The 10,000-nt window shown below is 59.9% G+C and overlaps 2 non-coding genes and 1 pseudogene across 2 annotated transcripts in view; all 3 read left to right on the forward strand.

The window, feature by feature from the left end:
• Window positions 1-3,730: 3,730 nt before the first annotated feature.
• LOC145273558 (small subunit ribosomal RNA) lies at window positions 3,731-6,102 on the forward strand (annotated as a pseudogene).
• Window positions 6,103-6,497: 395 nt separating this feature from the next.
• LOC145273323 (5.8S ribosomal RNA) lies at window positions 6,498-6,655 on the forward strand. Its single transcript, XR_013866318.1, has one exon. It is a non-coding gene; the product is annotated as a 5.8S ribosomal RNA (ribosomal RNA).
• A 594-nt stretch (window positions 6,656-7,249) lies between these two features.
• Window positions 7,250-10,000, forward strand: part of LOC145273238 (large subunit ribosomal RNA) — a 5,735-nt gene continuing 2,984 nt past the window's right edge. Inside the window, exon 1 of the ribosomal RNA XR_013866264.1 lies at window positions 7,250-10,000. This exon is cut by the window's right edge and continues 2,984 nt beyond it. This is a non-coding gene — a ribosomal RNA (large subunit ribosomal RNA).

The following is a 10,000-nucleotide window of genomic DNA, read 5'->3' on the forward strand; positions in this document are numbered from 1 at the left end:
TGACCACCATTTTCAGGTGTCGGAGGTGGGTCTGGACGAATACCAACACCATTTCTGGGGTTTCACAACCGCCCGGCTTCTCCGACATATGTTGGAAAGGAGTAGCGATCGAGCGACGGGGGCTGTCGGTAGGCGGCCGCGGGTTGCATGTGTGCCCGGGACAGCACCCCCATCCAACTAAGGGGTGTCCCCCGGGGGCCAGGGGGACCTCGTCCAGGTCGGCCGGGCGCTTCCAGACGCCTACCGACACCGGTCAGGTCGGCGAGGCTCCCGGCGGCCCCGAGCGGGACCACAGGTTGCGGAAGGCGTCCAAGTGAGCGGCGGCGAGAGGCGGAGGCCCCCGGGGTCGACTCCGCGGCCCCCGGGTCGGTGTGCGGGCCTCCAGAGCTCGATAAAGTAGTGGTGTCGCTAGCGGTCGAGAAGGCACTTTTCGACGCCTACTGCCACCCCCACATGGCGGTAGGCGCAAAACTGGAAAATCGCCGACCAGAAATGTCGCTTCGTATAATCGACGTTTTTTTTGACCACCATTTTCAGGTGTCGGAGGTGGGTCTGGACGAATACCAACACCATTTCTGGGGTTTCACAACCGCCCGGCTTCTCCGACATATGTTGGAAAGGAGTAGCGATCGAGCGACGGGGGCTGTCGGTAGGCGGCCGCGGGTTGCATGTGTGCCCGGGACAGCACCCCCATCCAACTAAGGGGTGTCCCCCGGGGGCCAGGGGGACCTCGTCCAGGTCGGCCGGGCGCTTCCAGACGCCTACCGACACCGGTCAGGTCGGCGAGGCTCCCGGCGGCCCCGAGCGGGACCACAGGTTGCGGAAGGCGTCCAAGTGAGCGGCGGCGAGAGGCGGAGGCCCCCGGGGTCGACTCCGCGGCCCCCGGGTCGGTGTGCGGGCCTCCAGAGCTCGATAAAGTAGTGGTGTCGCTAGCGGTCGAGAAGGCACTTTTCGACGCCTACTGCCACCCCCACATGGCGGTAGGTGTAAAATCGGAATAGACCGGACCAGGAATGTCGAGGGGGAAAAAAATGACAAAGTCCTGGTGTGCCTAGCCTACGAGAAGGCACTTTGCGACGCCTACCGACATCCCCATGTGGCAGTAGGCGTAAAACTGGAAAATCGCCGACCAGAAATGTCGCTTCGTATAATCGACGTTTTTTTTGACCACCATTTTCAGGTGTCGGAGGTGGGTCTGGACAAATACCAACACCATTTCTGGGGTTTTCCAGTTTGAAAGTTTTATAAAACATGTTCGGTAGGAAGCACACTTTGGTGTGTCGGTTCGTCGGAGCAGCGACTCTTTGCCTCGTGGTGGTCCGGAACGTCTCTACGGGCTTGTCGCAAAGGCGTCAGAAAGTGGCATCTCCGCCGCCTAGGGCTGTCACCGTTATCGCTGTCGCCCCGCGCTCCAACTTGTTTTGATCCGCCGCCTTCGTTCCTGCCAACCGTGCGCCCGCTCATCGTCGTTAGGTTATAATACGTGGTACGTGTGTGTGCTTCTCCGTGGACCTAGGGCTGCTCGACGTGTCGAACGATATGTTGGAACAACTAACGGCTCCTTTTCCTGGTTCCATAGTCGTCGTGGTACCCGCGTCGTCAGCCATATCTATGTCCACCATGTTTAGCCGATACGTTTGCTGCAGCTTCTGCTTCCGCCTCAGCGTTCGCCGCTCTCAGCCGCCGCTGTTGTTGCTGCCGTTCTGCCATTCAACCACTACCTGCGAATCTTTCGATGATCGGCCGAACGACCCATCGCTGTGCGACCGATAAATCCTCCGGATTAGGGAGAAACGCCGCCGCTCTCTGCCGCCGTCGAACGGAAAAACGTACATTGTAACGAACGAACGAACGAACGAACGAATTAACGAACGAGCGAACAAACAAACAAAAATAGCCGCGGGGGATGCACTATGTAGATCCTGATCCCCTTGTAACCATACGTACGTTGTTCGATGCTCTCCCGTCCTGGAAGTCGCCGCAGCAAACAGGAGGATGAGCAGCAGCAGGCGCCGCCGCCGTAACCGCCGCCTGCCTGCCGCCTCCTACTCCTGTCAGCGTCCGATCTCACAGCCGTGTGAACGTTCGCTGACACCCGATTTCTTTCCGTCTGGCAAAACCTTGGACGTCCCGCTCGCGGTACACGTGCTGCAGCGACTTCTCGTCCGACAACGCATAAGCGTCGACGTCTGCCGCCGCATCTTCTGATACGTGGACGGTGATAGCGCTAGTCCCTTCTTGCGCCACCTCCACCTTTGTTAGCGCCAAAGAAGATCGATCGAGCAGTCGTGGTCGCAGTCGATTAACCCGTTTTCCCGTCCGCAGTTCCCAAGCCGCCGATCAAGTCGTTGCTCTTCTTGTTCGTTCTTCCCATACCGTCGATTTGCACGGCTGCCGGATGAGCCATCCTCTGTCCGGCGAAGCGCTCACGTCAGTGATCGATACTTGCACCGACAGTCCTCCCGCTCGCGACTCGGTGCTCGAATCGGACTCGTTCGTTTTTATCTCGATGCGATTGTGAAAAGGGGGACCGGTCGTCAATGTCGTGTGTGTCGACGATGTTGTTCGCCCGGTCCGCCGCGTTGTTGTCGTTTTTTTTTTTTTTTTTTTTCCCCTAACGTTCGCCGTCGCACGGACGAAAGGGTGAGAAAAAAAAAAAAGCTCGAAAAAGCCGCCCAAAAAAATCGGACCGAGGAGCCGCTTGCGAGAACGCGCCATGTGCACGTTGTCTCTCCTCGGTTTTCCGAGCACGAACACGACGCCGGTCGGTCGGTCGGTCGACGAAGGCGACGACGAAGGTGACGGGAAAATTTACGCCGCCGCTGCCCTGGTCCAGCTCCTCCCCGATGACGGCTGTGATGTTGACGTTGACGTTGGCGACGACGACGACGACGACGGAGACGACGACGACGACGAGACGGCATCGATGGCGACCACGATGACGACGACCTCGACGAGTTCAGTCTGCACCTTGACCTCCGATGTCCGTGTGCACTGCCGTCGTGCTGTTTGTCGTTTGTCGTATGTATCGCTGTCAAGGGTGCCGTTGTCGTTGTTGTTGTCGACGTTGTTGCTTGCTCTCTCGTCTCGGTCGGTTGGTACGTTGATGACGACGACGACGACGAAGACGACGACGACGACGACGAGACGGCATCGATGGCGACCACGATGACGACGACCTCGACGATTCCAGTCTGCACCTTGACCTCCGATGTCCGTGTGCACTGCCGTCGTGCTGTTTGTCGTTTGTCGTATGTATCGCTGTCAAGGGTGCCGTTGTCGATGTTGTTGTTGTCGACGCTGTCGTCTGTTCTCTCTTCTCGGCCGGCTGTGACGTGGACGTTGACGACGACGACGACGAGACGGAATCGATGGCGACCACGATGACGACGACCTCGGCGAGTTCAGTCTGCACCTTGACCCTCGATGTCCGTGTGCACTGCCGTCGTGCTGCTTGTCGTTTGTCGTATGTATCGCTGTCAAGGGTGCCGTTGTCGTTGTTGTTGTCGACGTTGGTCGCTTTCGTTCTTTGAGTCTCGGTCTCGGTCCAAGTCAGGGGAGAAACAAAAAAGAGGCCATCAGCGCGGGCAGCGCGCTTCTACTGACGGCGAACCTCCTCGAAAAACAAATAAACACGTGCCCGTCGTTGTAGTTGTCTGTCTTATGTCGGTCGGGTCGGTCGGTCGGTCGGTCTGTCGTTCTGTCGAAACAAAGTCCCAAATTCCAACGATACCTGGTTGATCCTGCCAGTAGTCATATGCTTGTCTCAAAAGCTTAAGCCATGCAAGTGTAAGTTCACGCCACGCATTAGAACGGGCGAAACCGCGAATGGCTCAGGAACCGGACCTAATCCTCGGGACCGTATTCCTCCTCGGAGGCGATGGATAACTGTGGCAATTCTAGAGCTAATACATGTGACACAGGCCGCGATCGGTCGGCGCGCCGTCGTCGCCACGCCTCGCGCGCTGGCACCCGCGTCGGCCGTTCCGGTCGCGGCGCTACATATTAGACTGAGACCGATGCGCGTCATTCCGTCCTCCCGTCGTCGGCGTTCCCGCTCGCGGGTCCGTTCGGTGGCGGGGCTCATAGGGCGGCGCGCTCCGCTTTGGTGACTCTGGATAACTCACTGGTCGATCGCACGAGCTTTCACGCCCGGCGACGGGTCTCTCGAGGGTCCGCCCTATCAACTGTCGACGGTCGGTTAAGTGCCTACCGTGGTTACTCGGGTAACGGGGAATCGGGGTTCGATTCCGGAGAGGGAGCATGCGAAACGGCTACCAACATCCAAGGAAGGCAGCAGGCGCGCAAATTACCCACTCCCGGCACGGGGAGGTAGTGACGAAAAATAACGACGCGGGACTCTGTCGAGGCCCCGCGATCGGAATGAGTACACTCAAATCCGTTAACGAGGACCAACCGGAGGGCAAGTCTGGTGCCAGCAGCCGCGGTAATTCCAGCTCCGGTAGCGTATATTAAAGTTGTTGCGGTTAAAAAGCTCGTAGTCCGAACTCGGGTTCGTGGTCGCGCAAGCGGCCCCGGGGCGGCGGCGCCATCGTCCGTCGTTGACTTGGTCGTCCGTTCGCATTCCCGGCCCTTTCCGCCGGTGTCAACCGCTAGCATACCCGCCACGCGGTCCTGCCGGCGAGGTGGACGAGGAGGTCGTGATCGGGATCCGGGAAAAAAAAACAGTGGTCGTCGGTTCGGTTCCGGGAGTAGTCTAACGGGGGGGTGCTACGTGTGTGTGTTTGGGTGCGTTCATTCGCATCCCCGCCCTCTGACCCCCCGCGCTTCTCTCCCTCTCCCTTTCCGCGCGTTCCTCTTTTTTTTGAACCCCCCGGTCCGCTCCGAGTCCCTGCTTCGTGTCTTGTCTGCGCGCGTGTTGCGGTCGGCGGTTTCTCCTCCAAGGGTGCTCTTAACCGAGTGTCCGCGGCGGCCGGTACGTTCACTTTGAAAAAATTAGAGTGCTCAGAGCGGGCTGTTCAAGCTTGCATACGATAAGCATGGAATGATGGAAGAGGGCCTCGTCTACGTCTGTCGGTCTCCGTCTACGGCGAGGGGCAATGATCGAAGGGAGCGGTCGGGGCCACTCGTATTGCGACGTTAGAGGTGAAATTCTTGGATCGTCGCAAGACGAACTGCAGCGATGGCGTGTGGCAAGCACGTTTTCCTCGATCAAGAGCGAAAAGTCGGAGGTTCGAAGACGATCAGATACCGTCGTAGTTCCGACCGTAAACGATGCCGACCGGCGATCCGCCGGCGTTCGCTTCCATGACCCGGCGGGTAGCCTGCGGGAAACCAGAGTTCGGTTCCGGGGGGAGTATGGTTGCAAAGCTGAAACTTAAAGGAATTGACGGAAGGGCACCACCAGGAGTGGAGCCTGCGGCTTAATTTGACTCAACACGGGAAAACTCACCCGGTCCGGACACCGGTAGGATTGACAGATCGATAGCTCTTTCTCGATTCGGTGGGTGGTGGTGCATGGCCGTTCTTAGTTGGTGGAGCGATCCGTCTGGTTGATTCCGATAACGAACGAGACTCCGGCCTGCTTAACTAGTGCGCCGATGTCAGTGATTTTTACGGCGGGCTCGGCGTCCTCCGTGGCGCTCGGGTCCGGGTCGGTTTTCTCACGCACTTCTTAGAGGGACGGGTGGCAGAAAGCCACACGAGGCGGAGCGATAACAGGTCTGTGATGCCCTTAGATGTCCGGGGCCGCACGCGCGCTACACTGGAGGTATCAGCGGGGACTTCGCCCCGGCCCGAGAGGGTTGGGAAACCTCTGAACCACCTCCCGTGATAGGGATCGGGGCCTGTAACCAACCCCGTGAACGAGGGAATTCCCGGTAGGCGCGGGTCAACAGCCCGCGTCGATCACGTCCCTGCCCTTTGTACACACCGCCCGTCGCTACTACCGATCGAACGGTCCGGTGAGGTCCTCGGATCTGGCCGACGACGCCGCCGGGCAGTGCGCGACGTGTCCGTCACGACACTCGTGCATCTACGCCTCGGCGTTCGATGCCTGGAGAAGACGACCGAACCCGATCGTTTAGAGGAAGTAAAAGTCGTAACAAGGTTTCCGTAGGTGAACCTGCGGAAGGATCATTACCGTTTTCCCGTTCGAGACTGGTTTGTTGTTTTCCGGCCTACCTCCTCTGTCTGTCGGCGTCAACGCCTCGAATGCGCGCAAACAAACCTATAAAAGGCGGAGCGAGAGATAGATTTGTGGTGACGCGGAGGTTTTTAAAGCCCCAGCTCTTCTTGCTTGCTTCCGCGTCTTACCACCTGTTTGTTTTTTCGCCCACCGCAAGTGATGGCCGCTTCTTCTTTGCCTTGTCGCCGCTTTATCGTTTTTTGTTTTTTTGCAGCCGCTGTGCCACCGCCGCTAGCTAAAAACAAACTACTCGCGACATTGCAATGCCGTCACGCCTCCTCGCACAGACCTCCTCGCACACTACTAAATCTATATAAACAAAAACTAATATAAAAAAACCCAAGTGCTGAACCCTGGACGGGGGATCACTCGGCTCGTCCGTCGATGAAGAGCGCGGCCAGCCGCGAGAACTGATGCGAATTGCAGGACTCAGTGAACATCGACACCTCGAACGCACATTGCGGCCCCGAGATCCCTTGTCTCGGGGCCACGTCCGGTCGAGAGGCGGAACGTTACATGTCTTCTCCGTTAACGAAACGACATCTTGCCGTCCCCGTGCCCGCCCGGTCCTCGGCACGGTGGTAACCGGGACGTCGCAGGAGCGAGTGACGAGGGGGAAGAAAAATAAAAAAAGAATTGACTCCTTTCAATGTCTTTTTTTTTTTTTAAAACCCTCTCCGGCCTCCTCCTTCGTCTCCCGCTGGCAGACCGCGGAGTCTTTTCCCTTTTCGACCGCGTGAAGAAACACTGTGGAGGAGGAGCAGGAGGAGTCTGTCCGAAAGCAGCCGAAGGGAGAACAAAACAAAAAAAAAGCACCGACCTAACCGACTGCCGACGTAAGCGCCGCCTGCTCGTCTCGCTCTCTGCCTCATGAAGGTGTCTCTCAGCGACGCCTCGAGCAGCGCGACGAGCACGGCCGTCGCACCGTAAAAAGGTGGCCGCGTCGTAGGCAAAGTCGGATGGGGAGGACCCAGGCTTTTTTTTAATTGTTGGCTTCTTCATTTTCGGTCGGACGGGGCGCTATATCGGCCAGCCGTCGTCACACGGAGGGTACCGATCGAGATTCCTCTCCTCCAAACACCACACTCTACTAAAAACCGCCGCCCTCGGCTCGGACGAGACGACCCGCAGAACTTAAGCATATCGCTAAGCGGAGGAAAAGAAACCAACCGGATTCCCTTAGTAACGGCGAGTGAACCGGGAGAAGCCCAACGCCGAATCCCGTCGCAAGTAAAGGCTTCGGGACGTGTGGCGCATGGGTCGAAGGCAGCCGTTCGTTTTCGTCTCGCATAGTTCGGAGTTCCCTCGATCGGGCCGCCCGCGGCGGGTGCCAGGCCCATTCGGTGCGGACGGCGAGCGACGGCCTTCGGATCCGAGAGTCGGGTTGCTTGGGAACGCAGCCCAAATCGGGTGGTAAGCTCCATCCAAGGCTAAATACCGGGACGAGTCCGATAGTTCGACAAGTACCGTGAGGGAAAGTTGAAAAGAACTTTGGAGAGAGAGTTCAAGAGAACGTTGAAACCGCCCAGGGGTAAAACGGGTGGGACCGCTCACCGCGATCGCGGGGGGACTCAGTCCGGTGCTGCTAGGGCTCGAGCCCAAACTCGATGTGTGTTTCTTGAAAGAGAGGCCGTCGCGGCACAGGTCGTCGTTCGTCGTGTCCGCGGGGGACTCGTTCCCCGCGGTTCCAGCTTTTGTGCCCGCGTCGCCGACGAAGGAGACGGGCCGCGTGGATAGCGGGAAGGGAAACGTGGTGACGACCGCGGCGTCGGTAGGTGGCTGCGTCGGTTGGCTGCGACGGAGGGGACTCGTCCTCTCGATCGCTGCTGCCGCCGGGCCCTAACCCGCCGCATCCGTCGCCGCCGCTTCTTCTTTCCTCCTGCTCCCTCCGCGCGCGACTCCGCTGCACCCGTCCCCTTCATCATCGCTCGGCGTAATCATGGCGCGGGCGCTTCGGCGCGACCTCCGCGCGGCCGGCACCGGACGCACTTCCCCTCCGGTCCCGTCGTCGCGACCCGTCCCGGCGTGCAGGTCGAACACGCGGGTTTTTTTCCGTAGGCGGCAGGCGTTTTCATCACCCTGAAAACCCCCGTCTTCCCACCTGTGAAGTCGGGGGCCACCGGCCGTCGGGCCCGCGAACGTAACTGCCCCTTTCTGCCGGGAAACGGAGGAAATCTGACACGATCCGTTACACGTGGCGAGCCGGTCCGTTTTGATCCCGCCGGAAGTCGCGTGCGGGCGACGCACTCTGTGTGTCGCTCCTTAGGCGCCCCACCGTCTCGGGCGCGTGCGCGATGAGAGGCGGGATAGGACTGGCGCGGCCTCGCCGTCACGCACCTCGCCGACGTTTCGGGTTCTTGTCGGGGGCAACCCCGCCCGCGCCCGTTTCCGTTTCCGGAGAGGTCGCTCGGCGACGCTTTTTTACTCGAGCCGCCCGCCACCCCGGGTCAGCGACGTGCATCGGCAACCCACCCGACCCGTCTTGAAACACGGACCGAGGAGTCCTGGCCGTTCGCGAGTCGTAGGGGCCACCTCTGACTAACCCCGAAGGCGAAGCGAAAGCGAGAGAGCGTGTAGGAGGGCGTCGATCGGGAGAAGGTGTCGTGGCAAAGTCGTCCGGGGGTCGTCGGGGGGTGTCGTCGGTCTCGTGCCGTCGTCTTCTCCTCGCCTCACCCGCCTCCGAGCCGTGCCCGATCCCGCCGGCGCGGCGTTTTCGGCCTTCCGCCGTCGCTGCTGCGGTGCCCGCAACTTTTCCTTTTTTCTCTCTTCCCGAGAGAGATAGGAGAGGGAAGGCTCGTGGCTGACGTGCGGTTGTTTTTCCCTCCTCCCCGAGAGGGGACCGGCGCATCTTCCAAAAAGGGGAATTGCCGGGCGCCAGCTTCCATATCCTCCTTCCGCCCATCGGTGAGATCCCGCGGCTTGAACTAGTCCTATTTTGTCGTCGAGTTTAGGCGCTGCGCGCGGGCCGCATCACCCCCGGGTCGGTTTCCCCTTTTTCCGAGTACGACTCGGCCGACTCTGGCGTAGCGAGCGACCAGGGACCCGAAAGATGGCGATCCACGCCCGGTCGGGATGAAGCCAGAGGAAACTCTGGTGGAAGTCCGAAGCGCCTCTGACGTGCAAATCGATCGTCGGAACCGGGTGTAGGGGCGAAAGACCAATCGAGCCGTCTAGTAGCTGGTTCCCTCCGAAGTTACCCTCAGGATAGCTGGCGCTTCGATCGTCGCAATTCCATCCGGTTAAAGCGAACGATTGGAGGCCCCGGGGCCGTTCACGGCCTCCGACCTACTCTCGAACTCGGAACGGGTGGAACGGGCCGACTCTCCCGAACGACGGAGCCACCCATCCGGCCGCCGCCGCCAGCACGCTTCGCTGGGCGGTTGGTCACCTCGAATGCGAGTGCCAAGTGGGCCACTTTTGGTAAGCAGAACTGGCGCTGTGGGATGAACCAAACGTCCGGCTAAGGTGCCTAACGCGACGCCCATGAGATCCCCGAAAGGGTGTCGGTCGATATAGACAGCAGGACGGTGGCCACGGAAGTCGGAATCCGCTAAGGAGTGTGTAACAACTCACCTGCCGAATCGACCGGCCCCGAAAATGGATGGCGCTGGAGCGACGGACCGATGCCGGACCGTCGCGGCGAGGAGCGATGAACTTTCGCGCCGAAACGATGCCGCGACGAGTAGGAGGGCGCCGCGGCGAGCACGGAAGCCTAGGGCGCGAGCCCGGGTGGAGCCGACCGCGGGTGCAGATCTCGGTGGTAGTAGCAAATATTCGAACGAGACCTTCGAAGACCGAAGTGGAGAAGGGTTCCGTGCCAACGGCGGTCGAGCACGGGTCAGTCGGTCCTAA

The sequence above is a fragment of the Euprymna scolopes genome, unplaced genomic scaffold, assembly GCF_053919585.1.
Source record: "Euprymna scolopes isolate OS-2025 unplaced genomic scaffold, ASM5391958v1 sca1, whole genome shotgun sequence".
In the NCBI taxonomy this organism is placed as follows: domain Eukaryota; kingdom Metazoa; phylum Mollusca; class Cephalopoda; order Sepiida; family Sepiolidae; genus Euprymna; species Euprymna scolopes.